The 25,752-nt window shown below is 42.8% G+C and overlaps 1 pseudogene; it reads right to left on the bottom strand.

Annotated features, from left to right (window-relative positions):
- Positions 1-254: 254 nt before the first annotated feature.
- LOC111950949 (gamma-aminobutyric acid receptor subunit alpha-3-like) overlaps positions 255-25,752 on the bottom strand; it is a 141,704-nt pseudogene continuing 116,206 nt past the window's right edge.

The raw sequence follows: 25,752 nt of genomic DNA, 5'->3' as shown, positions 1-25,752 counted from the left end.
AGAATGTACATCGAGAATATTTTATAATGCTGCATCAGTCACATTATGATTACGTTTCATCCATGCTTTAGAGATTTTACCCTCGCTGACCATGTCCACCGGTGACCATGGGCTGTACGTGGAGGGAGAGAAGGGGGAGCTTCCGCACACAGGCCCAAACCATATGGACACCAGTGTGCTTGTGTATATATGTGTGTGTGTGTGTGTGTGTGTGTGTGTGTGTGTGTGTGTGTGTGTGTGTGTGTGTNCCTAGTGACCATGTCCCCTAGTGACCATGTCCCCTAGTGACCATATGTGTGTATGTACTGTATGTATGTGTTTGTGTGTGTGTATGTACTGTATGTATGTGTTTGTGTGTGTGTATGTACTGTATGTATGTGTTTGTGTGTGTGTATGTACTGTATGTATGTATGTGTTTGTGTGTGTGTATGTACTGTGTGTTTGTGTTTGTGTGTGTACTGTGTGTTTGTGTTTGTGTGTGTACTGTGTGTTTGTGTGTGTGTATGTACTGTATGTATGTGACAAAAGCTTTATCTTGATGATGTGGGTATTCAAAAAGGCACACTGCTTCTTTCTCTTTAAACATACTCAGCCTGTTAAAACAATAGGAGTCTCTGGACTGGAAAATACACAGGCAGGCCCATAGGACACAAAAGCAATTCCAGATGATATTGCGTTGGGTCTGTTGAGATTCAGCGCTAGCAGAAGGGCAGACACTGAGGATTATTAATGATGTCCCTATGGAACTCTACATGCTGCCCCTGGCTATAAGAGCTCGCTATAGCGACAAGCAGCCAATGGCTTTCCTTGCTGCATCCTGACGCAATTCAGAGTGAATGGTGTGAGTGTGTGTTGTGTGTGTGGGTGTGAGATTGTGTGTTTACACACAGTGATTTACCAGGACCTGATCCTCTGTAATGAGCTAACATGAAGGATTCAAACACATGCTCCACCTTATCATGTCAGAGTGAAAAGAAAGCATGTCTAAAACACCATCCGGCTATTCTATCAAAGAAACATATCATCAGGAAACAACAAATGAGCATTTATAGTTTGACTATGTACATACAAATCTAAGAGAATGTTTGTCTTCGACCTATTGAGACTTGCAAATATCAAAATTAAGTCCAAAACAATGATACAATAACATGTCGTGGATCTCTTGGCCTCCTGCCACCTCAGCCTAATAGTTTGTCGGGGTGACTCTAATTGTGGGTGGTGGACCTGGGGGAGGGGATGGCGCGCGGCTTGCTGTTGATGTATGTGGCCCAATAGACCAGGTTGAAGATGAAGAACAGTACAGGGAAGATGATGCGTGAGACCTTGTCCACTCTGCTGACGCGGTTGTAGGACTTTATGGCTTCCACGTATGAGTCGTCCATTTTAGGGACCTTGTGGCTGTGGTGGTGGTGGTGGTGTGTAGCTCTGGTGGCACTCCTTGAGACGGTGGTTAAACCTGGGTCCTTTACCACGTTGATGGTGTAGGTAGTTCCGACAATGTTGAATGTGTTATTGGCCTTTTTGGAAAGGGAGGCAGATTCTCTTCTCTGTAAAGAGAAGAGAAACTGAGAGAATCAGGGCTGGATCATCAAACCTAACAAAGGCCTTGTTTTCAAAATGACAACATTACCTGGGACTGTTTTGACTGGGGGTGCAATGATGCTCAAGATGCATGATGGGAACATAATAACATCCATATTTTGCACCATTGGGAGCTAAGCTGAAAGAACTCAAGGCCCTAGTGTAGGGATCGGGGCTGTAGCCCTACCAGCCGAGACAAAAGGCCAGGGTCATAGAACATTACACATCTACGCTCCAATAAGTGGCAAATCACATGAGCCTCCCAGACAAAATATGCATACATCACAGTGAGAATAGGAACGCCCCAGGGCATGGCATACACAGGTCAGAGGTTTATGGGCAATATTATGGTTTAATTTCAGAGAGGCTTGTTATTTTCTGAACCATTGAAAGAAATGGGGCAGAGCAGAGTAGTGGGCAGGGTTTGTCTAGGCTGATGGCACTGGAGAATTAGTGGTAGGGTAAGAGCAGAGCAGGATGAATCAATGCACCTGTAAACAGACCTGACAAACTACCCTCCGAGGACTGGGGCTGTACTGTATATAGGCCATAGATTAGGAATGAAGCCAAGGGGATATAAAACAGATGGGCTGGGAAATACACCTATGTCAGAAATACACCTACAGCTGAGACATTCATATGCTGTATTACATTAGTATGGCCAGGCTTGCATCAACAAGGTGTTGATTCATGTATTAATAGGGCAAATGGGATATAACAACCAGGGTTCTATGATGTATTTTTGTCTTAAACCACAACATCAAGGAGAACTGGCCAATCCAATTGGATAAGCAGGCCAGTCAGGGGGGCTAACACATGGGTTAATGGTTTGCATTTCACCTCAGATGTACAAGGTGAATGGAGGCTACAGAATGCACAGAGGACATGAACAATAGCGCTCCATCCGTTCCAAAACAGCAACAAACTACCAGAGGGGCTTCAAACCAGAATAAAGTAGCAGTGATGATGTTCAACAGAGAAAAAAATAGTATGTTGTCTGTCTGACTGTCTGTGATCCTGCCTGGGCTGGGCCAGGGCTCTATTTGCCGGGCTGGGCCAGGACTCTGTTTGCCGGGCTGGGCCAGGGCTCTGTTTGCCGGTGCTGGGCCAGGGCTCTGTTTTCCAAAGCTGGGCCAGGGCTCTGTTTGCCAGTGCTGGGCCAGGGCTCTGTTTGCCCGGGCTGGGCCAGGGCTCTGTTTCCCCGGGCTGGGCCAGGGCTCTGTTTGCCCGGGCTGGGCCAGGGCTCTGTTTGCCAGGGCTGGGCATGCACTCTGGCTCTATCTCATGCCAATATCAGTGGAGAGGGAGTCTTTTAGTGGTGACGACTGCTGCCCCCTGGACGCCCTGAGGCTTTCACAGGGTATTGATTCCTCCTGATCCAACAACACCCCGGGCCCCTTATATCACAGCTTAGATCAGCATGAGTAAGGGATAACTATTAACAAGCGTCTCATGACCTTTACCACAGCTACCTGAGCTTATTTATCCCCGGCATCAGGTCTGCTCTCAGCCTACCACGCTGACATACAAGGCCCTGCTAGTACACACCCGCCAATCAGCTTAGTGGCGAGGGACTCCATAATATCATTTTGAGTTACGTAGTCTGAGATACAGGCAGAGGCAACCATAGTATGGGGCTTTGTTTAGAAAGTAATGTTCTTCAAAACATTGTGTGCCACTATACACAAGAGTACACCAAAATAGCTTGAGGGCAGACAAACTTTGTGTGATTATATTAATGCTTTCGGCTAGCTTGGGGCGTGAAGACTCCTCAGTGTGTTTGTGTGTGTGTGTATATGAGTGCCCCTTGGCCCTGAATGGGGAGTGTTGGGAGACATTGCCTGTGCATTTGTATGAGTATGTGAGGGTGTTTGTGTATAAGGCTGAACGTGTCTTGATGTGAGGGCCTCTGCAGAGTCGGTTGGGTCTTACAGTGTCTCTCTGGGTCTGTGTTCGGAGAGTAGGTGCCTTATGGGTTATGGCTAAGAGTACCAATACATGTCTCTGTGCTCTGTGTGTGTACTGTACGTGTCTGTACGTGCAGCCTTTGTGCTTGGATGTGACAGCACATCTTGGGGCTATAAGTGTTAGAGTTAGAGTAGACGTGTGTGCACGGACATGGCTTGGGGAAAAAGTGTCTATCTGTGTGTGTCCGTGTTTGCATGTGTGTGTTTGAGAGTACAGTATACCGTAGGTGTATGTATATGTGTGTGTATTTGTGTGTGTCTGTGCAGGTGGCCTGGCTTGCTGGGAACGATGACAGCTGTAGAGGTGGCTGGTCCCCACATAGACCTGACTGCAGCACAGCCTCATTACTGCAGTGTGTGTTACAGACTGTCTGTCAGCCAGCATGAATTAAACATGCCTTCAAATCCCTAATCAAGGTCAGCTCTGCTTCTTCCCTGCACTAATGCCCTAAAATGTTATCATGTTATGGAAATCCAACCCAATATATGTTTTGTAATTCAATCAGTTCTTATCAGTCAATAATCACAGAAAGCTGACTAACTTGTCTGTGCCTGTACCCCTGACTATCACGCCCTGGGTCTCCAGTGGCGAGAAGAGAGGAGAGAGAAACCTCATTAGTTTGCATGAATGGTGCTGCTGCTACTGTCGACCAGGCCCACATGGCTGGCATGTCTAACAGGACACATCGGACTAAAAAGGGCAACATTGAGAGTCAGAGGAGCTCCACAGCCACTGAGGTAAATTACCTAACATCGACCCTCCTCTGGCTCCTCACTCCCAGCATCAACTGAGACACAGCCTCTCACAGCCTCTCAGAGGCTCTCCTCAGGGCTCCATGCCAATAGGGTCACCATCTGGCCCCATCAGGAGAAGGCTGCAGCCACAGCCTCTGATGAACAGGAGTGCTACTCCCAACAGGACACTCAGCTAAGAGTCCTTCCCCTCTCTCCGAGGAACAGCCTTTTGATTACACTCACTTCATACACACATCTTCCCCTGTGAAGCTCTTAAACGAGGATAAAGAATACAGAGTTTCATCCAGCAGCTCTCCTGAAGCTTTTATCAGTGAGGGACTGTGATGGGTGTGCTATCGCTCCCCGAGTGACCCCTACCCTCACGTATCCATCACCACAAACTGCCTGCTCAGCACAGCCCAGAGAACACAGGACAGGGATCCAGCTGCTGCTGCCTTTAAGACAAAGCAACAAAGACAAATCTTCCTCCACTTACTGCATTGTAATTCACATAACCATCTGTCCCTCAGTGACTACAGAAAGGTTTCATGTCAGCAATACGCCATGGTGTCAATCATCCAGTCAACTTACAAAGAACTTAAGAGTGTTTAACTGATGGTTGTGAGTCCTTCATACTCAGCATATTCTAAAATGGATTTGTGACACTGTAAACATCTGTTGCAGTGACTGAAAGCCTGAGATATTTCTACAAATATTGACTTGGGTTGACAGAAGCACATTAAATAGTAGACTTTAGACTTGTAAATCGAGTCTCAGATATTCCACTTTAAAACTTCCCAGGAGTTCACCACTTACTTTTAAAGGGATATTTCGGGATTTTGGCAAGAGTCAGATGAACAAATGGATACCATTTTCATGTTTCTGCATCCAGTATGAACGAAGTTAGAGGTAGTTTCAGGAGCCAATACTATCTAGAATTAGCGCAATGACAGGAAGTCTATGGTATCTACTAGCATGCTAGCAGTTACCACAGTTCCAGTCATTGCACTAACGCCAGTTAGCAATTGGGCTACGCTAGTTCTCAACTTCCTTGAAACTGCGCACAGAGACAAAAAAATGGGGAAGTAGTTAAAGGGCTTTATTGCCAAAATCCTGAAATATCCCTTTAATATCCTCACAGCTGTTCACATGAAACACATCCCCTGATTGCACCCAAACTTTCCTAACTTTTCTAGCATCAAAATGCCTACTAGCATTTTTGCGGACCCTGAGTGTCAAAATCACAATGTTTAATGAGATCCTCATATAACCCCATGCCTTAATTATCACTATCTTGCACTGTCTCGCACTGTCTCTCTCAGTGTGTCTGTGTGTGATGTGTGTGCTGTACGTGTCTCTGTGTATGAGATACAGTGTGTCTATGTATAATACACACTGTTTTAATTTGTACAGTGCATTCAGAAAGTATTCAGACCCCTTGACTTTTTCAATATTTTGTTACCTTACAGCCTTATTCTTAAATGGATTAAATTGTTTTTTCTTCTTCTCATCAATCCACACACAATACCCCATAATGACAAAGCAAAAACAGGTTTGTAGATTTTTTTGCAAATATATAAAAAAAWTCTAAGTATTCAGACCCTTTACTCAGTACTTTGTTGAAGCACCTTTGGCAGTGATTACAGCCTCGAGTCTTCTTGGGTATGACGCTACTTGCATTTGGGGAGTTTCTCTCATGTCAGGTGGGATGGGGAGCGTCGCTGCACAGCTATTTTCAGGTCTCTCCAGAGATGTTCGATCGGGTTCAAGTCCGGGCTCTGGCTGGGCCACTCAAGGAATTTCAGAGACTTGTCCCAAAGCCCCTCCTGCATTGTCTTGGCTGTGTGCTTAGGGTTGTTGTCCTGTTGGAAGGTGAACCTTCGCCCCAGTCTGAGGTCCTGTGTGCTCTGGAGCAGGTTTTCATCAAGGATCTCTCTGTACTTTTCTCTGTTCATATTTTCCTCAATCCTGACTAGTCTCCCAGTCCATGTTGCTGAAAAACATCCCCACAGCATGATGCTGCCACCACCATGCTTCACTGTAGTGATGGTGTCAGGTTTCCTCCAGACGTGATGCTTGGCATTCAGGCCAAAGAGTTCAATCTTGGTTTCATCAGACCAGAGAATCTTGTTTCTCATGGTCTGAGAGTCCTTTAGGTGCCTTTTGGCAAACTCCAAGCAGGCTGTCGTGTGCCTTTTACTGAGGAGTGGCTTCCTTCTGGCCACTCTACCATAAAGGCCTGATTAGTGGAGTGCTGCAAGGATGGTTTTCCTTCTGGAAGGTTCTCCCATCTCCACAGAGGACCTCTGTCAAAGTGACCAATGGGTTCTTGGTCACCTCCCTGACCAAGGCCCTTCTCCCCCGATTGCTCAGTTTGGCCCGGCCGCAAGCTCTCTGAAGAGTCTTGGTGGTTCCAAACTTCTTCCTTTTAAGAATGATGGAGGCCACTGTGTTCTTAGGGACCTTCAATGCTGCAGACATTTTTTGGGACCATTCCCTAGATCTGTGCATCGACACAATCCTGAATCTGAGCTCTACGAACAATTCCTTCCACCTCATGGATTGGTTTTTGCTCTAACATGCACTGTCAACTGTGGGACCTTATATAGACATGTGTGTGCCTTTACAAATCATGTCCAATCAATTGAATTTACCACAGGTGGACTCCAATCGAGTTGTAGAAACATCTCAAGCATGATCAATGGAAACAGGATGCACATGAGCAACATTTTGCGTTTCATAGCAAAAGGTCTGAATACTTAAGTAAATAGTTTTTCTGTGCAAACATTTCTAAAAACTTGTTTTCACTGTGTCAATATGGGGTATTGTCCATTTTACAATAAGGCTGTAACGTAACAAAATGTTGAAAAAGTGAAGGGGTCTGAATACTTTCCGAATGCACCGTATGTGTGTGATATACAATGTTTTTTCTGTGCTCAGGATACCTGCTCTGGGAGTTGTCCACCCCCACCCCTACTGCACACTCTGTCGTGTCCAGGAACAGAGATCCTCCTCTGTGGGGTTGTTAATGAATAAATAAAGTGTCTCTTTACAGATTACCCAGRGCTGCCTTCGCCAGGAGGCTGGGATAGGATCTTTTGTCAGTGTTTCTCCTCATTCCCACTACAATACAATATGAGAGCTCTGACCAGCTTCCCTCGCCGCATCTCTGAGCAATTAGCTCTGAATACGCTCATTTTTCAGGAGGTTATCAGTAGAGGATAGATAGAGAGCATATAATCTAGAATGAGCAAAACGCCACTCCACTCTAGAGAGGGAGAGAGTGAGAGAGAGAGCAACCCGAGGAGTGAGCCAAGGAGGAGACAAATACACTATCTAGCAGATTAATGAGGATGGAGACAGTTGTGATTAGCTACTTCTCCACAACAACAGCAAAGCACACAAAGAGGGAGCAGGGCTTTTACGGGATGTGTGAGCAGTTACATTATCCTGTTTTAACCTTTGAAGTACTGAAACTACCTCCATGTACTGTAGGTATACCATAGCTACAGAACTCACCCTCATCTCCTGGGCCTCCTTCTTGCCGTCCCATGCCCAGCTGCGCTTGGTGAAGTAGTTTACTGTGGCAAACTCTATCAGGGCGGAGAAGACAAAGGCATAGCATACTGCCATGAACCAGTCCATAGCTGTGGCATAGGCCACCTTGGGCAGGGAGTTCCTGGCACTGATACTCAGGGTTGTCATGGTCAGAACTGTTGTGACCCCTGGGGACAAAAATAAGAGAAGCAAAGGGAAAGAGAGAGTGAACACACACACGTACAGTACACACATACCCAATTGGGCTGAACAACAGTAAACATAACTGTGTGTCATGGAAAGAAAAAGCATCATCCTTGAACATTCAGTACATGGTGTCACAGGGTGTCCTGACATACGTCAGAAAGTATTCATACCCCTTGACTTATTCCACATTTTGTTGTGGAACACAAAACCCCATAACGACAAAGTTATTATGAAATGTTGCACATTTATTGAATATTAAATACAGAAATATCTAATTGACATTCGCTACATGACCAAAAGTATGTGGACACCTGCTCGTCGATCATCTCATTCCAAAATCATGGGCATTAATATGGAGTTGGTCCCCCCTTTGCTGCTATAACAGCCTCCACTCTTCTGGGAAAGCTTTCCACTAGATGTTGGAACTTTGCTGTGTGGACATTCTTCCATTCTGCCACAAGAGCATTAGTGAGGTCGGGCACTGATGTTGGGCGATTAGGTCTGACTCACAGTCGGAGTTCCAATTAATCCCAAAGGTGTTCGATGGGGTTGAGGTCAGGGCTCTGTGCAGGTCAGTCAAGTTCTTCCACACCGATCTCGACAAACCATTTCTGTATGGACCTCGCTTTGTGCACGGGGGCATTGTCATGCTGAAACAGGAAAAGGCCTTCCCCAAACTGTTGCCACAAAGTTGGCAGCACAGAATCATCTAGAACGTCATTGTATGCTGTAGTGTTAAGATTTCCCTTCACTGGAACTAAGGGGCCAAGCCCGAACCTTGAAAAACAACCCCAGACCATTATTCCTCCTCCACCAAACTTTTACAGTTGGCAATATGCATTCGGGCAGGTAGCGTTCTCCTGACATCTGCCAAATCCATATTTGTCCGTCGGACTGCCAGATGGTGAAGCGTGATTCATCACTCCAGAGAACGCGTTTCCACTGCTCCAGAGTCCAATGACGGCTAGCTTTACACCGCTCCAGCCGAAGCTTGGCATTGCGCATGGTGATCTTAGTCTTGTGTGCGGCTGCTCAGCCATGGAAACCCATTCCAGATGAACAGTTCTTGTGCTGATGTTGCTTCCAGAGGCAGTTTGGAACTTGGTAGTGGTTCTGTGAGCTTCCATTCTGTGAGCTTGTGTGGGCTACCACTTCACGGCTGAGCCGCTGTTGCTCCTAGACATTTCCACTTAACAATAACAAAACAAACTGACTTGTTGGAAAGGTGGCATCCTATGACGCTGCCACATTGAAAGTCACTGAGCTCTTCAGTAAGGCCATTCTACTGCCAATGTTTTTCTATGGAGATTGCATGTCTGTGTGCTCGATTTTATACACTTGTCAGCAACGGGTGTGGCTGAAATAGCTGAATCCACTAATTTGAAGGGGTGTCCACATACTTTTGAATATATAGTGTATATTTAAAAGCCAGGGCAATTCATGGGGGAGTGAGGAAAGATGGTTTTGGGAGAGTGGCTTGTACGCCTCTCCAGGTCTCGCACCCACTGTGAAATTTGGTGGAGGATCGGTGATGACACCCCCCACGGTGCTTCAGCGAGGCTGGAATCGGGCAGATTTGTCTTTGTGAAGGACGCATGAATCAAGCCACGTACAAGGTTGTCCTGGAAGAAAACTTGCTTCCTTCTGTTCTGACAATGTTCCCCAACTCTGACGATTGGTTTTTCCAGCAGGACAATGCTCCATGCCACACAGCCAGGTCAATCAAGGTGTGGATGGAGGACCACCAGATCAAGACCCTGTCAGGGCCAGCCCAATCTCAGGACCTGAACCCCATTGAAAACCTCTGGAATGTGATCAAGAGGAAGATGGATGGTCACAAGCCATCAAACAAAGACGAGCTGCTTGAATTTTTGCGCCAGGAGTGGCATAAAGTCACCCAACATCAATGTGAAAGACTGGTGGAGAGCATGCCAAGACGCATGAAAGCTATGATTGAAAATCAGGGTTATTCTACCAAATATTGATTTCTGAATTCTTAATAGTTAAAACATTTGTATTGTGTTGTTTAAAAATGTTAAAAATGAATATGAACTTATTTTCTTTGCATTATTCGAGGTCTGACAACACTGTATCTTTTTTGTTATTTTGACCAGTTGTCATTTTCTGCAAATAAATGCTCTAAATGACAATGTTTTTATTTGGAATTTGGGAGAAATGTTGTCAGTAGTTTATAGAATAAAACAAAAATGTAAATTTTACCCAAACACATACAGTGGGGAGAACAAGTATTTGATACACTGCCGATTTTGCAGGTTTTCCTACTTACAAAGCATGTCGAGGTCTGTAATTTTTACCATAGGTACACTTCAACTGTGAGAGACGGAATCTAAAACAAAAATCCAGAAAATCACATTGTATGATTTTTAAGTAATTAATCTGAATTTTTGTTTTAGATTCCGTCTCTCACAGTTGAAGTGTACCTATGATAAAAATTACAGACCTCTACATGCTTTATAAGTAGGAAAACCTGCAAAATCGGCAGTGTATCAAATACTTGTTCTCCCCACTGTACCTATAAATAGTAAAACAAGACAAACTGATTATTTTGCAGTGGTCTCTCAATTTTTTCCAGAGCTGTATATATGTATTTTTACATTTTTATAAAAGTACAGACACAGAGTTTCAAACTGGTATATCATACACTGCAGTTTGGGGGGAAGTTATGATGCTTTGAAAGTTGATAAACGTGTTTTCCCACTTAGGAGACAAGTAGGATTGTCCTCCAGAAAGTAGTCATGAACTTTCTCCCACTGAGCTTTGTCAATAACACCAGCTAAATTCAGGGCTGTAGCAACATTTTTACAGTTCTCCATAGGTATATCCCTCAAAAAACAATAAAAACCTGATTGTAAAAATGTTTTTATTCCCAATTCAGATAGCAGAGTTAGTGTTTCAGATGCAGCTACAATCTAACCTCTCCAACCCTAGCTCCAGAGCCGCCTAACATCTGTCCATGCCCTCTACTATACCGGCTCCCTAAGTCTCACAGAGCCGCGGATTGGAGTCGCCCCACAGGAGAGCTCCGCTGAGCTTGTCTGATGATACACAATAATCCCTGTATTGATACAGTGCAGGCGGCTAGGCAGTCCCCTGCCATCTGTCTGCAGAACTTGGAACAACTACTTCATAGGGGGAAGAGGAGCCATGGGTGGATGGGAGAGCGAAGGGGCTGCTTTGGAACAGATGCAGCAGCCTGGCAGAGTGGTGCTGCACTTGATATGGAAACCCTGCTGGCTGATCACCTCATGGAAATGTGAGGAGCGCACACTGTGACCTGCAGCTGGAAAGAGATGCCAACTACCACAATGTTCATGATGGTGGGTAGGGGAGAAGCCTACCAGGGGCTGTAGGCGTTAAGTAATTGGACAGACCTCCTCCATTGACCACATCCATTGTGTTGGAGGCTGTATTGACCACCTCCATCATGTCTGACAGTGTGACACAGCCATCATATCCACAGTGAGATTTAATTTCACTTTCCTGGCATTGTTTGACACTTAAAAGCTTTGAGGAAAAATCCCCTGCCACCACGGATGTCATTACACAGGCAATCAGAAACACTGAGACTGAGATACTGATTAGATTTGTCCATCTAGACCAGCAGCTAGAAGACATAACACAGAAACATTCCAAACGTGGCTGTGCAATACTCTTACTGTGTGTCAGGCCCAATGTAGATTTGAATTACAATACAGGAAAAGATTTTAGAGGATAAATCAATTGCTGTGTGAAATGTGAATCTTTTATAGGTCATTGTGCCCACTGGCCTTTGTATTCTACGTCTCCGGGAATTCAAAGAACGAAATGAGAGGAGAGCAGAGAATGGGTGTCCATCAAAGCCGATATAAGCAATCATTCCACTTCAGCTGTTCCCACTTGCCGCATCTGTTAGAAGAAAATATAGGCTCAGAAAATGGACATTGTGCAGCTGAAGAGGTCAACTCATTTCACCACCTCCTAAATAAGAAACGTGAACTTATGGTCTTACTGTTGATTTATGCAGAAGATATAACTAGCCCCATTACTATGTTTGTTAGGTGACTACATTTAAAAACTGTTATAATCGGTAGCATTGAGACTGCCCTGTATTGCTTATATACTTAATGTGCATAAATGTGCATAAAATATAGCATCATTTAATATTAGTCAGTGCTAAAGTTGTAGAAAATATTGACAATTGGCAAATCCAATCTCCCCATATTAAAAAAGATCAGGCAATTAAAAAATATCAATGGAGATTGTATTGTGTCCACTGTGTAATGCGTCCGCTCAAACCATAAATCATACATTACACTTGGGTGAATGAGAAAATTACAAACCGGATTTTCCACCAAAAAATATAAGGTCATTTCAGCCAGATCTTCCGACCAGGCCACCCGCCAGGGAACTAATTATTGATTAAATATCATCTTTTGAACAGTGCCCGGGAGCCACTCATACTCATAAATGTAGGTTGGAGAATTGGCTGCTCTTTATACGAGACAAGTCACCAGTTTTTCCTAAAACATTTAGACAGTTTTAAAGCCCTGTGGATGGCTCAGAGAGCAGGAGGTTATCAGGGTCTGGTTGTGAATAGCAGTTAAAGCGACTGTCCAGTCAGGGAGGATAGTCTCAATCTGAAACCTCCTCCCAGCTAACAGCAGGACACCTGTTAACCTGGACCAGTCCTGTGCCCTGAGGCCATTCTCACTTTCATTAACTCCACACCTGTCCTTTAAACAATGTTGTGCCTTTGTGCACTTCCATTACAAGTGAGAGTTTGCTCATATTGAGTAGGCAACAAACACACATACTGCTGTGTTTGCTGAATGATTCCCAATGACCTTGGCCTTGTTTCAACTGAACCTCCATTAGAAAACACATGAGATGTTGTTCTTGAAAGGGTTGACAGACTAACAGCTTCTTACTGTGAMTTTTCTTGGCAATGAAAGGCCTTTGTTTTACAAGGAAGTCAGTCATAGAGCTGAGGTGAAGGCCCCTCCTTCAYGAGAGGAATATGGGACTGTGAGAATGGAGAATCCGAGGCGAGGAATATACCAGATCATTTYCACATGGCTGTAAGTATGTGAACTCCTCTTTTGTTTTTCACCTTACATGCAAAGCAAATCAAATCAAATCATAGTGGCTAGCCACTGTGCTTCACTGCATGCCCTGCCCTGCACTTCCCTGCTCTCAAACACTAATTAGCTGCCAAACAGAGGCCTGCTCTTACTGCAGGGGGAGGAACTTTGGGTTGCCATGACACAGTCCTCATGGCAGGCTGAGAGGTGAAGCCGTGGGTCTCCATAAACGAGGAGAGAGGAGGGGGAACAATGTGCCGCACACTCTTATTTTGGAGTGTGGGTTAAACTGATTAGAAGAAACATATGCTGGCTGACCTCTTTACATGAGAGGCACTAGGTAGTGAGATTAATGTTTTTCAATGACTCCATTTGTCCAATTAGTCATGTTTCCAGAACTGTTAGTCACAGTATAAAGAGCTAGTGGCCGGGTGTCATGCACAAGATCAGCTGTGGTGAAACCTGTCAAATATCAAAGCTGTATGATTTACACACAGATACATTTGTAGGTGTGTTAGTGACTCATGTTTGTGGCGGTCTGTGCATTAAAGTTGCATATGCTAGCTGTAACAACAAACAAAATGTCTTTGCCAATTCTTCTGCATAATTTGAAGTCAAAGTGTTATACTACTAGCCTACAATAATACCGTATGTGTCAGCAGACCATAATATACTCAATTTTCTTGGTGTTTCTTGAGCTTCAGTTACCGTTTGAAAGTTTTAGGCCTAGATTGGGAAATGTTTTCTCCAACTGGAGGTTTGACTGTTTTCATTATTTACCTCGACATTGCTTTGGAGGGCTGAGCACAACTTTCCTGTTACTATCATTTCCCCGAAGCGTGAATAGGCTGCCATTTCTTTCTAGTCTACCAACTCAATTTGGCAGAGCTCATGTTTCATTCTGCTCCATCACAGAGGAAGCAGGATCTCACCCTTCCTAAGTCTCCATAGCGATGTTGGCAGGATCAGCTGTGTTTTGCACCTGATACGTCTGCCCCACAAAAAGTGTTGACAAAGCCAGACACCTTGCCAAAGTTAGCAAGAGCTCAATAAGCAATAATGTCTTAAAACTTGGCTGGCTGAAACTTTCTGCAAGACACGTTCAATATCCCGGCGCGAGAGATGCAACTGCAACATTTCTTTGTATCACTCCGTCCCTGGAGGTGAACAGACTCACTTTCTCCAAGTTAATTCCTTTCCAAGTTTGCTGGCGCTAATCTGTAATTAATTAGGTGGTTTTGCGGTGGCCAAGTTAATTACAGGTCAATCCTGTGATCCAAGAACAGTTTTAAACCCAAATGAATCACTGTCCAAGACCCAACAGAGCCAACATGGGCACCAAGCTGCTTTTTACACYTCGCTGTGTGAACCACAACTTCTCAAAGATGAACTTTTTCTACCCCTCCCCTGGCACTCCAATTTACTGAACGCATCTGATGATGTGAACAAAAGCAGCTCCACAAATGCGTAAGCTGCCGTTGCTGAACACTTGTTTTGATGTAGCTTCATAATTTAAACAACAGCACTCCAAACTGTCGGAATGGTTCAGTTACTTGTTAAGTGCATTTCGAGGTTAGGAGATAGGGAAGTCACTCAACGGAATACGGTTAAGGAATTAGGGAAGTAACTTCAACAATACGGATTAAGGATATAGCGAAGTAACCCAACGAATGACGGTAAGGAAAAGGAAGTAAATCTCAACGAAATACGTTAAGGAGAAAGGGAAGTAAACTCAACGAATACGTGTTAAGGGAGATAGGAAAGTCACTCACGAATTACGTTAAGGAATAGAAAGGTCACTCAACGAATACGGTTTAAGAGGAAAAGGGGAAGTCACTCAACGAATACGTTAAGGAATAGGGGAAGTTAACTCAACGAATACGGTTAAGGAATGATAGGGAAGTCACTCAACGAATACTGTTAAGGGAGATAGGGAACGTCACTCAACGAATACGGTTAAGAGAAAGGGGAATCAACTCAACGAAATACGGTTAAAAGATAGGAAGTAACTAACGAATAACGGTTGAAGAGATTTAGGAAGTCACTCAACGAATACGTTTAAGGAGAAAGGGAAGTAACTCAACCGAATACGTTAAGGAGATAGGAGTCACTTCAACGAATACGTTAAGGAAGATAGGAAGAACTCAATGAATACGGTTAAGGAGATAGGGAAGTAACTCAATGAATACGGTTAAGGAGATAGGGAAGTAACTCAACGAATACGGTAAGAAAAGGGGAGTAAACTCAACGAATACGTGTAAGGAGAAGAATTAACTCAATGAATACGTTAAGAGATAGGGAAGTAACTAACGAATACGTTAAGAGATAGGGGGAATTAACTCAACGAATACGGTAAGGAGATAGGGAAGAACTCAACGAATAAAACGTTAAGGAGATAGGGAAGTAACTCAAACGAAGACGGTTAAGGAGAAGTGGAAGTAACTCAACGAATGACGGTTAAGGATAGTAGGCAAGTAAAATCAACTAGAAATACGGTTAAGGAGATAGGGAAGAACTCAACGAATACGGTTAAGGAGATAGGGGAAGTAACTCAACAATACGTTAAGGGAATAACCAATGAATACGCGTTAAGGAGATAGGGGAAGTAACTCAACGAATACGGTTAAAGAATAGGGGAAGTAACTCACAACGAATACGGGTTAAGAGAAAAGGGAAGTAACTCAAACGAATACGGTTAAGGAGAAGGGGAAGTAACTCAACGAATACGGTTAAGGAGAAAGGGAAGTAACTCAACGAATACGCGTTAAGGAGAAGGGAAGTAACTCAACGAATACGTTAAGGAGATAGGGAAGTAAATCAACGAATACGGTTAAGGAGAAAGGGAAGACACTCAACGAATACGGTTAAAGATAGGGAAGTAACTCAACGAATACGGTTAAGGAGAAAGGGAAGAAACTCAACGAATACGGTTAAGAATAGGGAAGAACTCAACGAATACGCGTTAAGGAGATAGGGGAAGTAAATCAACGAATACGGTTAAGGAAGAGGGAAGACACTCAACGAATACGTTAAGGAGATAGGGGAAGTAACTCAACGAATACGGTTAGGAGATAAGGGAAATAACTCAACGAATACGGTTAAGGAGATAGGGGAAGTAACTCAACGAATACGGTTAAGGAGAAAGGGGAATAACTAACGAAATACGGTTAAGGAAGATAGGGAAAGTAACTCAACGAATACGGTTAAGGAGATAGGGGAAGTAACTCAACGAATACGGTTAAGGAGATAGGGAAGTAACTCAACGAAATACGGTTAAGGAGATAGGGGAAGTAACTCAACGAAATACGGTTAAGAATAGGGGAAGTAACTCAACGAATACGTTAAGGAGAAAGGGAAGTAACTCAACGAATACGGTTAAGGAGATAGGGAAGTAACTCAACGAATACGGTTAAGGAGATAGGGAAGTAACTCAACGAATACGTTAAGGAAAAGGAAGTAACTCAGAAATACGGTTAAGAGATGAGGCAGACCACTCACCGAATACAGTGCGGCGGAACCGACTCTCTGTTTAGCCAGAAGGAGACCTGAGACAGGATGACAGTCATGATGCASGGGAGGTAGGTTTGAATCACAAAATAGCCAATTTTCCTTTTCAAATGGAAATACGTTGTCATCACTACATATTCTCCTGAGGGGGGAGAGAGAGAGGGAGAGACAGAGAGAGAGARGGGGRGAGAGAGAGAGAGATGCAGAGGACATGAATTATTAATACAGCTCATGTTCAGTCCAGATAAACACAAGCACCCTGCTGAAATATTCAGAACCATATTTATGAAAGTAAATACAGTTGAATACATGCTAGCACAGCACTGGGAACATTTTAATGCAGTGGCATGCATGCTAGCAAAGGGAAGCCGAGTGTGGGAAGCCGAGTGTCTGTTTGTGAGAGTGGATGTTAACTGATCGCTTGTGTACCACAGTGTCTGGTTGTTAATCGCCTCGTCAAAAACCAGAAGTCCATGGTATAAAAATTGCTAAATAGGGGTAGGAACCTATGTATGCCGATTTTTTATCTGGAGCACACTTCTGGCAAAACAGAATTCAGTTTTCCTCCAGGTTTTCTGCCATCTTCTGCAACGTTACAAACTAGCATAGGTAACAACTCTCTGCAAAATGTCTCCTACCCGGTAACGGACATTACACGCAGCACCAACGGCCATGTGGGGGAGGGTTCTTGAAATGCAACATCCAATCAAAATCTTGATTGGATGGTCTGCTCCCAGCAGACCATTCAGACCTCCAACTGAACGACGTATGGCTACGCGAGACTAGGTTGTTAAAGGCAAAGATTGGTTTTCCACCACTGTTGGTTCGGATTAGATCTGTTGCCCTTGGCAGCAGTAATACGCCGACAAAAAGAGCTAGTGTGTGTGTGATAGGGCTGAGAGTACCACACCTACTGTACCTGTGTGGGTTCAGCTCCTTAGGAAGAGAAATATGTGATACAGTATGACTGGCTATTAAATATGTCATCTCACGACTACTGTGTTTTAAAAACATTGCCTTGATCCACAGCCACCAATGTGCTGAGAACCTTTCCTGGATGACAGATACACTCCGCCTACAGTMCATGCTGAGTAGAGGTGACACATGGACACTATGTTTATTGACATGGGAAGACAGGAAAATTAAATAGTACTAAAAGAACCGATATTCCCTATCCTGAAGCCTGTATGTCCAGTATGTACCACAAATACTGAGAAAACCATGTGGTACAAGATTCATTGTGGTATCTCAGATTGATCTCACATTCAGTGGTTGAAGGCAGTGATGTGAGTCAGTAATGAGAGTCAGTGATGTGTGACTAATGTGAGTCAGTATGAGGCGTCTCTGTGGTGTCACAGTGAATGTACACAAAGGACTGTTCCAACAAAACCTACTCTATTGGGGCTGTGTACAGAGTACAACCCTCCTCAGTCCCTATCGGCCTCTATCACTGCAGCCATGAAACCAGACTGAGACAGTGACAGTAGTAAAACAAAGGGACCTAATCCATCACAGTGACTAAGTAGAGGTTAGTCATTATCTGTCTCTCACAGGGACCTGCCTTTTAGAGAGAAGGCCACTTAAATGACTTCCCTGATTTGAATAGCAGTCTGTGCCTGGTAAAAACAGGTTGACACTCCCCTAAGAGAAGAGAGACAAAACTGTCAAAATTGTGGGTGTTGTAGATAAAGGGATTTCACAGCTGCTATGGAAATCAGAATTTAAGATCAAATGAATGGCTGATCAACTGCTGGCTGACAGAATTTCCTATAATTTAGTGCCAATTCAAATGGACTCCAGACCAGAGCTCAATCAGAGGAAAAGAGGAGTTCTCTCTCCTGCTCCAAGGCTCCTTATCTTTCTACTACTGCGGAATTGTTATCTTACCGCTGAACAAGTTGAAMATTTTTGCTCTTGGCTACCATTTAAAATACTTGCTAAAACTGCAGATCAAATGTGTGTTCAATCTGAAATCAGGGTGCCTGTGTCTTCTTAGATTAAATACCATGTAAATGGGAGCCGCCACAAAGATCGGTTCTCTTCATCTACCCTGAATTTTCAAATTTTGTTCACAGACGAAGTGTTGGATAACAGGACAGTTTGTCAGTCTCTCTCCACCAGCCTATAAGAAAGGCACTGCATTCAGTGATCAGCGGGCACCTCCTTCCCCCAAACTCAGCAAGTCTTCCTTTCAGTGGGGAGACCTTACTGACCCCAATAACACTAGCAGAGACCAATCGATGAGGCAGCCACTTGCACAGCAACTCAGATAAATTACTTAACAAAAAGACACAAATGGAATCTGTAAGTATATGCCAACGGTGTACAAAGGAAAATGGAAAAGGGAGAGAAATTAATTCATCCAAATTGTCATGCACRCCAGGAGCTGAAAAGAGAGACTTTCAAAGCAGATGTTCCATTAGTTATATCCTTTGTTCTGATGTTGTCTCAGTGTCAATTCCTTGATCATATGGCATAATAGAACTTGTGCTGGAACTGCATGTTACTGTGAAAAGTGCCAGATAGGTTGTAAGGGTACCTGTGCTGGAACTCATGGATTCTTTCCCAATATCGTGGCCTAGTAGATCATACTGGTTTAGCCTTGAACCATCCTTCGCTACGACTACAGAATCCTCATCTCCTTTGGTCCAGATATAGACAACCTCATTGTTGGTATACGCATCTGAGAGAGAGAGAGAGAGAGAGAGAGAAAGCGAGAGAAAAGAATTTAGAGAAAGAAAGCCGAGAGAAAAGAGATAGAGAAAGAGAAAGAGAGAGGAGAGAAGAGAAGGAAAAAGAGAGAAGAGAGAGGAGAGAGAGAGAGAAGAGAGAGAAAGAGAAGAAAAGAGCGAGGGTAGGGAGGGAAGGGTGCAGATGGACAGATATACACACACACAGGTAGAGGCAAGAGAAAGAATGACAGTACTAAATGGCAGTTTCCAATGAGTGAATAAACACTAGGCACTCTTTTCCATATTCAGCAGTGCTACATTGGCTGATTCTATTCTGATGATGCAACAAACAAAGGTTATAAGAAGGGGGGGGGGGGCATTGATCTGAATAAATGCATGTCAATGAGAGTTTAATAAAAAGCAGGCAGTGTTTTGATTAGTTTATAAATTTGGCAACTTGAACCTCAAGGTACATCCGCATGAGGAATAATGTCATAAATAGCTTTAAAATCCACAAGTCAAACTTAGGTGAGGAGCTTAAAAAGCATTAAAGAAACACACACACACACACACACACACACACACACACACACACACACACACACACACACACACACACACACACACACACACACACAACACACACACACACACACACACACCACACACACACACACACACACACACACACACACACACACACACACACACACACACACACACACACATTACAGTAGAGAGAGACCCCAAGCTGAGCCCAAGAACATAACTACACATCAGCCTGAGGTTGTGCCTAATTAACATTTTGATAGCCACAGAGAAGTTATAGTTTTATTCTCATGGGAGACCATTAATTATAATAGTTAATTCATCTACTTGTATGTGTCTTCATCTATTACAATTGTAATTGGTAATGAAAGGTATTATTCTGTCATCGTGTGTGTCCTCTATGGCTCTGTCTGTTTGTAAAGGAGCTACTCGGTGTGGTCAGACTCCCAGCTTCGCTCAGCAGAGAAGGTCAACTATGTCAAACACTTCCATTGTTATTCAAGGCTTTGAAATCTTTCACTACAATCTTTCACTTCTCTCTGGATGCACAGTACATGCAGAAATCCATGGCTGCATAATGTCAAGAATACAAGTCTCCATAACCAGTTGCAAGGATAATGCAGCATACCTAAATATCGCTGCTCAATACAATCCTAAAGAAAACAACATGACAAGGGCGCCATGACAGGAAACTATAGAAATTGAAATGAGTAAAACTGCATGTAAATGTTGTAGTTACATCTGCATGGCAACCTGTCTGGCTCTGAGATCCACTTCATGCAGAGTATAGCGTCATATATCTTCAGCCAATTTTTTTTTTTAAATTCTGGACAGACAAAACAAACCCGATGCATCGAATGTGAAAATATGCAATGCTCAGTATTATACAGAGCCACGATCGCATGGAACTCCTTACATCTCCAATTACTCAAGCAAACAGCTTAATTACCTTTTAAAAACTGATTAAACAACATTTCATAGAAAGTCAGGGAGTGTGAGGGGACACACAAACACAAATTCTTTTCTTGTATTTTTTTGTATTAGGGCTGTCCCCGACTAAAATCTTGGTCGACCGAGAGTCATCCTGTTCTTTCGAATATGTTTAAACTTATTTTTCCATATATAGACACACACAACCCTATGCAGACACAACAACTACAGATACTGAGCGTATCTGATGCTTTAAGCACACTGTTTGATTAAATAATTAAGACAAACAAATGACTCAAGAAAGAGCCCGATGGTCACACTGTGTTAAAAAGCAAGTGCCTATGTGGCTGGCGCACGTTGTCTCTCTCTCCTCCCTACTGCAGTGAAAAGGCACCACAACACGTGTTGATTGTGCTGTCCGTGCTGAAGCTGCAACATTACAGTCATTTAGTTTCTTACTTGTTTCTGACTGAAAAGTTCTGTTACCAAAATCCCTCATTTGTTTAGGAAGAACATTCCCTATTCCCTCAACCCTTGTTCTCTTTACGTGAAACATGTAAGCATTGCATGCATGTGACCAATAGGGCCTGACCTATAGCCTAATCACATAAATAATGTCCGAACACAATAATGTCAACAGCAAAATGGATAAGCAGGATGTGAAAAAAGAAACTCAAAATGGGCGAATGTTTACTGGTTGCTCTGGAGGTAAAGGGGAAGTCAGATCTGTGGAAGACATTTGACTTAGTTGTGGAAACTACTGGAGATCCAGAAAAAGGAGGGTATACTGTAGGAGCAAGCATTGTGTATTATGTGTGCCCAACAGTTGCTGTCTGATTACAAAACTATATTTTTTTCTGACCATTTGGAACAGTGTAAACAACCCTAAATAAATAAGTGTAACAGAGAGTCMGTTTTTTWWATATATATATAAAGCCTTTATTACAGCAGACTAAAAACAGTTGCATGCATTCCTGAATTGCGGTTTATTTATAGTTTAGGCTAATTATTCAAAGCTTTGTTATTTAATTTTAAAACTAAAATGCTTGATTGCATTTTAAACCATGAATTTSTCATATGCTGTGTGATGGCATGAACGAATGAATGATTGATTGATACAGTAGCCTATATAATGAAATATARGCCTAAGTAAGGTATGGTATTAAGACTAAACAGGATGCGCTCTTAGGCCTACAGCTCGATGGCGGTTATAGAAGGCTACTATACAAAGCCTACTAATGATAACGACATCACTTATTATTATAATGATCATAATAATAATTGTAATAATATCAGTAAGAAGGAGATCAAGAAAAACGGAGGGTATAGGAGCAGGAGCAAGAGCTGCGGGCATAGTATTTGTGACAAACAGGTGCTKTTAGATACTGTTTCTGCCTGTTTGGGACAGAGTAAACAACACAGAATCATTTTAAGTAATACCAGTCTGTTCTAATTGAAGAAAAGTGTAAAGCCTTTATTTCAGCATAGCAAAGATTAAAAACAGCCAAATCTGTGCAGTTGCTTTGTCTGACATTTTGCCGTTGAAAAAGGCTTGGTGCTCAGTAGGCTATTAAACAAACACTCAAACAGGCAACAGAAGCAAGATCTGTTTTATTTTTGTAGATACAGTATATATTGATGATTTATAAAGTCAGGCACATTTAACAGTTAGGCTATTGATTTTAGACCTAATTAAGTTGAGGTTTGCTTTCTTAGACAATTAGGCTAAACCCTATTCGCACGGGACTAGTATTACTAGAGAACGTCGGTTATGTAATTATTACACCAGAATATCCGTTATTCCAGAGGACGATTCAGAGGGGATTCGTTTTTTCCAAACTGCCCCCTGTAGTTCTTTTTTCAATAATTTGACAATTATGACGTAAGCCTGGAGGTTTTTTCTAGGCGTGAATATATTTCAACAAGTCCAGGCTATAACAGGGCTACACTGATAATTCAAGCTTGGTTCCCAAGTTTCTAAACCATACCAAACCATCTTTGCTATAGTGTCGCCATAATATTTGAATTGAGGAAGTGTGATAATAATCATTAGGATATTCAGATGTGAGCTAAACAGTGCACGTGCACTTGAGATGCGTTTTGAGGCTTTGCATGTGAAAGTGAACTTATCATTTCCAAACAATTAGGTCAGTTGTAAGCTGCTTTGCGATCTATTAACAGCAATGGTTACATTAAACAGGCACAATATTTTTTACTGCCGCATTCGGTAATRTTAAATCCATACGCACAAAACATATGAACAAAAGCATTCACTGTGAAAGTTCATACATGTAGGACCTTCATTTATAGGCCATGCGCAGCACTTCAATCAATTTATCAAATCAGTTATTGTTTTCTTGCTCAAACCGCGAGCAACACCTGTCAAACTCAGACATTTCTCTCAAAACACAGGGATGTCAAATTGCACGGGACTAGTTTTATCAGAGGACCTTGGAGTTCGCCAAAAAACAGTAGGTTATTCTGGCTGAAATTGTTACTCTCCTGCCATGTACAAATGTCTGACATGGCAGATTTGGACAGGACTAAAATGACAGATATGGTGTTTTGTGCATGTTCACATACAGAGGTGCTCAAATTTGTTGGTACCCCTCCTCAAAAAGTGAAAAATGCACAATTTTCTCCGAAATAACTTGAAACTGACGAAAGTAATTGGCATMCACCATTGTTTATTCCATATTTAATAGAAATCAGACTTTGCTTTTGATTTTTTATTCAACATAATATTGTAAATAATAAAACAACTGAAAATGGCATTGACAAAAATGATGGGACCCATAATCTAATATTTTGTTGCACAACCTTGAGGCAATCAATGCAATCAAACATTTTCTGTAGCTCCCAATGAGACATCTGCACCTGTTAACAGATAGTTTGGCCCACTCATGAGCAAACTGCTCCAGCTGTCTCAGGTTTGATGGGTGCCTTCTCCAAACTGCAAGTTTCAGCTATTTCCATTGATGTTCGATTCAGATCAGGACTCATAGAAGGCCACTTCAGAAAAGTCCAATGTTTTGTTCTTATCCATTCTTGGGTGCTTTGAGTTGTGTGTTTTGGGTCATTATCCTGTTGACCTGCGACTGAGACAGAGCTTTCTGACACTGGGCAGTACGTTTCACTCCAGAATGCCTTGATAGTCTATAGATTTCATTGTGCCCTGCACAGATTCAAGGCACCCTGTGCCAGGCACAGCAAGGCTGCCCCAAAACATAACCGAGCCTCCTCCATGTTCTTTTCATTGAAAGCTTCATTTTTCCATCTGTKAACATAGAGCTGTGACTTGCTAAAACGCTCCAGTTTTGACTCATCTGTCCAAAGGACATTCTCCCAGAAGGATTGTGGCTTGTCAATATGCATTTTAGCAAATTSCAGTCTMGCTTTTTTATGTTTCTCTTTCAAAAGTRRAGTCCTCCTGGTTCTTCTTCCATGGAGCCCACTGTCGCTCAAAAAGAGACGGATGGTGCGATCAGAAACTGACGTACCTTYACCTTGGAGTTCCGCTTGTGTCTCTTTGGCAGTTATCCTAGGTTCTTTTTCAACCATTCACACTATCCTTCTGTTCAATCTGGGGTTGATTTTCCTCTTGCGGCCGCGCCCAGGGAGGTTGTCTACAGTTCCTTGGACCTTAAACYTCTTAATAATATTTGCAACTGTTGTCACAGGAACATCAAGCTGCTTGGAGATGGTCTTGTAGYYTTTACCTTTACCATGCTTGTCTGTTATTTTCTTTCTGATCTCCTCAGACAAATGTCTCCTTTGCTTTCTCTGGTCCATGTTCAGTGTGGTGCACACAATGATACCAAACAGCTCAGTGACTACTTTTCTCCATTTAAAACAACTGAATGACTGATTACAAGATTGGAGGCATATGTGATACTAATTAAAGAAACKAATTAGTTTGAAATATCACTATAATCCAATTATTTATGATCTTTTCTAAAAGGGTACCAACAAATGTGTCCAGGCCATTTAGAATATCTTTGTAGAATAAGCAATAATGAATCTCTTTTCACAGCTTCTTTGCTTTATTCTATGACATACCAAAGGCATGCAAGTATACATGATAAAATAGCTTTAAATTTCATGACTTTTCAGGAGGAATTAAGCATTATTTCAATGAGCTGTAAGGGTACCAACAAATTTGAGCAAGTCTGTAATTACATTACCGGACCACCCCCAGTAAAACTAATCCCATTCGAATAGGGCTTAAGGCAAGGGCTGTTTCCTTGTCTCTGCTGCTGCCTCCGCTGCATTGTTCTCAATCCCAATATGCTGGTTCGTTTTGCTATTATGCACATAGCAACATAGGGAAAGGCACCAATTCTACAGTGAAATTCTTATTTTTACATAATATAACCATATACAATTTCAGTATCACATGTCTTACAGTGATGGACTGTGCCATCCCCGTGGCCTCCGCAATYGATTAGTCCAAAGAGACAGGTACGAATCAGACAGGTGTCTTATGCACCATGAAAAAAACACAAAMAAATTGTGGCTGCTTGACTAAATAAATCTCAGTCAACCAACAGCCTATCGACCAAACAATTGACCAGTCAACTAAATGGGGTCAGCCCTAGYCTGTATAATTTTTTTGTTGTATCATTTGTATATCGTTGTTTTTAAAATKTCTGTGTTACTGTCCATGTCTACCAGTATATCAGTGTTTTGTTACTTGTCATGTTTTGTGTTTCTTCTGGACACTAGGAAGAGTAGCTGCTGCKTCTGCTAAAGCTAATTGGGATCCAAATAGACAAATAAAATAAAATGTATAATAGCGGTGAGTGGGGCGAGCAAGTGCTGTAACACGGCAGGCCTCAACAAAGGCCGCTAATTACATGCCAACCATGTGCCGTTGCGCTAAGGAGACGATTGTTCTTGGGCTTTGCAGCGGATTTCCATTRACATACAGTTGAAGTCGGAAGTTTRCATACACCATAGCCAAATACAYTTAAACTCAGTTTTTCA

Source organism: Salvelinus sp. IW2-2015, linkage group LG23 (genome assembly GCF_002910315.2).
Source record: "Salvelinus sp. IW2-2015 linkage group LG23, ASM291031v2, whole genome shotgun sequence".
Classification (NCBI taxonomy): Eukaryota; Metazoa; Chordata; class Actinopteri; order Salmoniformes; family Salmonidae; genus Salvelinus; species Salvelinus sp. IW2-2015.
This window is presented reverse-complemented; position numbering and strand designations above follow the sequence as displayed.